The sequence below is a fragment of the Ruditapes philippinarum genome, unplaced genomic scaffold, assembly GCF_026571515.1.
Source record: "Ruditapes philippinarum isolate M1 unplaced genomic scaffold, ASM2657151v2 ctg8610_1_1_1_1, whole genome shotgun sequence".
In the NCBI taxonomy this organism is placed as follows: Eukaryota; Metazoa; Mollusca; class Bivalvia; order Venerida; family Veneridae; genus Ruditapes; species Ruditapes philippinarum.
Window position 1 is genome coordinate 30,267 of NW_026857906.1, and position 6,565 is coordinate 36,831.

The following is a 6,565-nucleotide window of genomic DNA, read 5'->3' on the forward strand; positions in this document are numbered from 1 at the left end:
ATGTATATATGATTGCACGGACAGATAAAACCATTTTGCTCCTTTAACAAATAAGTGCATATACCTTACAGTATTTCTTGTCGGTGTTATGAACCTACCGTAAACTGTTATAATACAATATTTGTTTTACAAAAACAAACTGTTACCAGATCAACGATTCGGATAATATTGAAAGACAAGGTCGTTGTAACAGCTGCAAAATTCAAAATTGTTTTAGATCAAAATGAAAACATAAATGCGTCCTGTAAAAGATATTATGTCATTTATTGATTTAGTCTATGTAATTAAAGAAATCTGCTTGAATGATAAGCGCATTTTGTCTTCGTCTTCCCTACTAAGATTGCGGCGCAGTGTCATCTTTACTCTCAAAAACTTTGAGAACAGCCGCACAGTGGGTGCTGTATTTTCTTTTGTAAAACAGCAAAAGATAACCGCAATAATATGTCGCAATTTGTCTCACATACTTACAAAGACAGCCGCGCAATGAGTGCCATATTTCCCATACAAAGTGAGATAGTTACCCGCGTAGTGAGTACCTCATTTCTTTCGCAAAATCAAGAATGAAATCTGCAAAGAGAGAACTGCACATTTACTTCTCAAGTGAGAAATATAGCCATAAAGTGAGAGTTTCATTTGTCTCTTGCAAACAGAGATAGATAACAGGACGGGTGCGTTTGTTTCCTTAACCGCGCAGTAAATACCGTCATTTCTCTAGCGAACTGAAATTAATAACCTCGCATTGAAAGGCGTTTTTTTCTTGCAACCAGAGTAAGATAGCCATGCATTGAGTGCAATATTCTTTCGTGCTCTGATAAAAGTACCGCGCGGAAGGTGCCGCATTTCTCATGTTTACTGAGAAAGCAAGCGATAAGTGCCGCATTTCATAGAGATAACTGCGCGGTGTTTGTCGCATTTTCTACAGTAAATAGCAAAATATCGTTCCGCCAGAAGTGCCGCTTTTGAGAAAGATTGCCGCGTTGTGTTTCATTGACCTGTAAAGCCGTAATATCAACACTCCTCAATGTTGAATTATTCATGTATAATGTTATAAAGGTGTATTTATCGCAGATAGCATTTTTGAAATCTATGCATGCCATTTAATTAATAATCAAATGTTTATAAAATGTAAGTGAAGAGAAAACTGCAAACTTAAGGAACTGATTCATGTTACGACTAATAGTATGTATATAGGTTTTATTTTAAATGATTAGGTAACTGTTTCATGAATAGCTCAGTAGGTAGAGCGCAGGACAAATAATCTCGATGTCATGGGTTCGATACCTACTCGTGCCACTATCTTTTTTTAAATAATTTTGTTTATATTTTTATCATGTTCATTCATCTTCTTTGAAGAAAGTTCTTTTTTATTTTTCATTAGTTCTCTTAGTAGTTTAGTATTCTAGATTGTTCATTGATGAATGTTTGTACTTCGAGGTGTGTGCTAATTTATGATATTGTGTGATGTTGTTATACTGATTGTTTGCTTTTGTACTGCCATTATAGTAATGTATAAGTTTTGGATTCTGTAATTCTGTGTTGGAAGTATTTTGGACATATTGTATTTATTTTGTTGTGGACATTGGTATTTGATTAAATCTGAGTTGTGTACAATTAAATTTCGAAGTGTGAGTTAAACTTTAGGACATTTGTTGAATTCGAGGTCTTACATAATAATGAGTTAATTTCTATTTTCATTATTTTTGTAATATTATTGTAAATAACTGTCTTTTCTTTGATAAAATTGTAAAATTTGTTGCTGCGTTATCTTCTCTGTTTGGCTCCTTACACTTCGCAATGTTCCTTTAAAACGAAAAAATACCTGGTCTTATGTCAAGAGTTTTGAAACATTTTGCCTAATCGCCGGACTTAATCCAATGTGATAGTGATATGTTTCTAAAAAAAGGGAAACTTAATATTTTCACCAGAAAATCAACATTTTTAGTTGGTTTAGACCGACACTCTTACAGTCCCGGCGACCTCTATTTTTCATCATAGATGTCAGAATATGATTTATTGGTACAAATGAAAGTCGGGAAATATTTGTTGTAGAATTTATAAGTCAAATAGATGCCGATATCATTTATCTCCTCTTTTGAATTTAGTTTAAAAAAACAGAAATTGTGTTTCGGTAATGGTGAAATACGTGGCAAGTTAAACAATGAACATTTTTGACAAAACGTAGCGTTTTATAAAACATACCCTGTTTACACTATCTTTAATATTTGTACGCCTGTTTGAAAAACGGGTCGTATTATAGTCTTTCTACATGCATAGGGATTTCGATTTCAATATAACTTGGCAAATCAATTATTGTGAGGCTGCAAAATTAAGGTCCTTGCGGCCAAGGCCAAGGTATCACGTACGGGTCAAAAATCAGATAAAAATGTGAATTCGGACGATTTCGTCATCATTTATTAAGGGTAGTTTAACATTTGCAAGATCAAGGTCACCAGAGATGATAAAAATCCAGGATTTTTTCTTTCTTTTTTATATTGCTCAGAGAATATTTCTTATATAATATCTTTTATGCCCTGTCAAAAGCTTTTGTGCCCGGTCATTTTGCGACAATGTTGCCCTTGTTGATACATTCTTAATTCTTAATGTTGTTAACTATTATCACCAATTTAAAAAAATTGAACGTATATTTTGGTATGGCTATCTCTTTTATGCCCCCAAAATGCGCCATATATTTCATTTTATTTATCCATTTTATTTAGTTCCGCCCATTGTTTTCATGGTATTACACTTGCGTGTCGCATGGCAGGTTCCATGATAACCGCCGTATGAACACATTTGCGGATGTTTCAAAATTCAAAATTATACCAATTCATGTTAAATGATGAATTCTGCTAAAGCTGGTGCTAGGGGCGTGCACGGTAGTTTGCACTTGACAGTACCGTCCATGAACAGGCTCAATCAAAACGAGCCTGCAACAGTTTCAATTGTGCTGTGTTGGACATTCTTTAGGGATTCTTTAATTCTCTATTTTATCAAGGTATCGCACTGTCCGTTGATCCGGTAATCTTGCCCGAGATTTATCTTGAAAAGGTATTGGGTGATTTCAGAGAAACTTCACAATATTGTTTGTCATCATGCCTTGTTGTGCATCTAGATTTTCGCTTGATTTTTTTTTTTTTTGGGGGGGGGGGGGGTTGTGGTCCCCTAATTGATAATATTTGAGTAAAATAAGCTTATCCAAGCTTCAAACCATAACCGGTAGAGGGATTTCAGTGAAATTTCATCGGATTGTTTGTCACTCATCTAATTTGTGCGCACTCTCTTGATATTCTGCTTGATTTTTATGGCACAGTTATGACCCGTTAGTGTTCAATTTTGGAATACAATAAGCTTGTCCACGCTACATCTCCAAAACGATCGAAGGGATTTCAATGAAACTTCACAGGATTGTTAGTCACCATACCTAGTTGTGCATAGTTGTGCATAGTATCTTGATTTACTGTTGATATTTTGGCACAGTTATGGTCCCCATAGCTGGGGAATGGGGAAATGTTAGTGAAAGTTCACAGTATTTACCGCCTATATGGATGCATAGTATCATAATTTTCTATTTGTTTAGTTTAATAATATTTTATTGCATATATAAATATATTTCAATTCATTTACATTAACAAATTTACACAATATACAAAAGGGTTGGGCCAAAAGTTTTTACAACATTATCGTGGGCCCTTCCCTGTAAATGATTAACATCAGTTTCATAAAGTAAAGAAAGTTATACATTAATGTAAATACGCATTAAGTAACAATACAGTTCATTTTAAGATGAAAAGATTGAAGAGGGAAGAAAAGAGGGAAGAAAAGAAAACAAGAAGTTTTAATGAGCAAAAATAACCTAAAGTACTTGTTATAGTTAATTACCATAAAACAATGTAGTAACGTTGTAAACCTCTTTGTTTCTTTGATATAATTTTGAACATGCTGAAATAAGATTTTGTTTTGAAAGTCGTTTAAATTTTCAATTCCAAAGAGTAGCTTTTAAGTACTAAGCGGATGGAATTCTCTGGTGTTTGTAAATAGTTTTCTTCTTTGTATTGTTTCGACAGACATTGGAATAGGAAATGTTCGGCATCTTCTATTAGAGTACCACAATCGCATGCTGTACTAGTAGTAAGATGATTTGTAAATAGCTCAGAAGTCAGATTGCTACATTTATTTCTTATACGAGCATTGTAGACAGCAGATACACGATCGCCTTCGATATAAAAAGGCGGCACAATAGGGGCTTTATATAATCAAAATCAAAATAAGTTTTTTGCATTTTTCTCCTGTCGTCTAATGAAAGCCATCCTATTTCGTTTATAATCTTTTGAATTGAAACAGGTCTAATTAGACCTGTTACAACCCTTGCTGCTTCATATTGTAATTTTTCTAAAGTTTCTTTTTCATATTGTGTACAGTTATCCCATACAATTGATGCATATTCAAGCCTTGGGCGAAGATAGGAAACATATATATGATTAAGAGTAATTTTTTTAACTTTGAATTTTATCAATTTCATTGAACCTAGTATTTTTGATGCAGATGATACTATATTTGCGATGTGCTCATGCCAGTTACCGTCTTGGCTAAATGTGACACCTAGATGTTTATGGTGGTCTACAAAATAAAGTTGAACATTATTAAAGTATAAATTAGGTCGATTTCGATTGACATATGTAAAGAACATCGCTTCTGTTTTTGCTGGATTAAAGTTAACCAACCATTGCTTTGACCAAGTAAGAATGTTATCAAGGTCGTGATTAATAGTTTCTTCGATTGTGTTTACATTGTTTGATGTTACTGCAAGAGAACGTCGTCTGCAAAGAGTCGTGTTACACTTAAAAGGGAATCCGCTATATCGTTTACGTAAATCAAAAATAAAAGAGGCCCAAGGACCGAGCCTTGGGGGACTCCACCGTATAAATACCTAGGTAAAGAAAACGAAGTATTAACAACAACTTTTTGACTTCTATTTTTAAGTTATTTTTCCAACCAGTTTATCAAGTTTCCTTCAATTCCACATTGTCTTATCTTAAAAATTAAACCTTTATGCCAAACTCTATCAAAAGCTTTTGAAATATCACAAAAAAATATACATGTTGATTCTCTAGTATCAAAAGATTTACAATTTTGGTTATAAATGTCTATTAATTGATAAATAGTGGAGTGGCCTGGAAGGAAGCCTGATTGGTTTTGAAAAATGAGTGAATGTTCATTAAAATAGTTATGCATATGTTTAAAAATAAATTTCTTCCATTACTTTTCCGACACAACTTATTAGTGATATTGGTCGGTAATTAGATGCTTCATCTTTATTTCCTTTCTTATATAAAAGCATAACATGAGCAAGTTTCCAATAAGATGGGTACATATTGCTATTTAAAGATCGATTAAAGAGTTCACAAAGAGGTTTGCATATTGATCTAGATGTTTCTTTCAACATTCTATGACTAATTTCGTCGGGACCCGAAGCTTTATTGATGATAAGATTATCTAATATATCGGTAACTTCTTGTTCTGTAATTAAAAAATCATTAAGTTTTGAATGTTTTGTAAATGAAAAATCCGGAGGTTCAGTGTTTGAGTCGTCAATACTTGAAATTGAAACAAAGAATCGTTCAGCGTATTTCCTTTTTCTCTGTCAGAATATGATATATCTGTGTTATTACATTTAATAAGAGTTGGTATATTTCCCGAATCAGAAGAGTTTTCTTTGACGAGCATTCCAACCGTTTTCCAATATTTGCGCGAATCATTGCTATTAAGATCGTTTAGTGAAAATTCTAAATTGTTGTAGAAAACGTTTTTGGCATGTTTTTTTCATATTATTTACCTTATTTTTTGTAATTATTTTTTGTATTTATTCCAGTCATGTACGTTATTTGAATTCAATGCTTTATGAAATTGTCTATCCCTAAGTCGCGAAGTTTTTCGAATTTCGGAATTAAACCAAGGTTTATCTTTAGGCCTTACTAACGCTATATACGTAGGAATGCATCGCTTAGCAATATGTAAAAAAGTGTTTATGCAAGATCAATATTTTCACTGATAATGAACGACCATTCGAAATCACGAAATCACGAATAAGGGTATTAAATTTATTAAAATCAGCGTTATTGTAGTTCCATACTCTTCTTTTAAATGGTTTATTTGAATCAAATTCAATTTTGAAAAAAAATGTAGGTGCCGAAATGATCACTTATTTCGTTTGGCGTTTCGAAAATTCCCGAATCTAAAACATGAATGCTATTTGTTGTTGCTTTAGGATCAATAAATGTACTGGTAGTTGGTGTAACACGAGTTGGTACCTGAATAACGTTGGTCATATTGTTCAATAATAATACGTCTCGAAATTTATGATTCGAATAATTCAGCTGGTCTTCATTTATATCTCCTACCATGAATATGTGGTTTTGCATCTATAGAGCAAGTTCGAGACACCTATTTAATTTATCCCAAAAATCGACCGTACTATGAGGGGGCCTTATATAAAGTTCATAATAGATATGAATGTTTTTTGTCTTTAATTTCTATCCAAAGCGATTCTGGAAGGATGTTTTCCAAA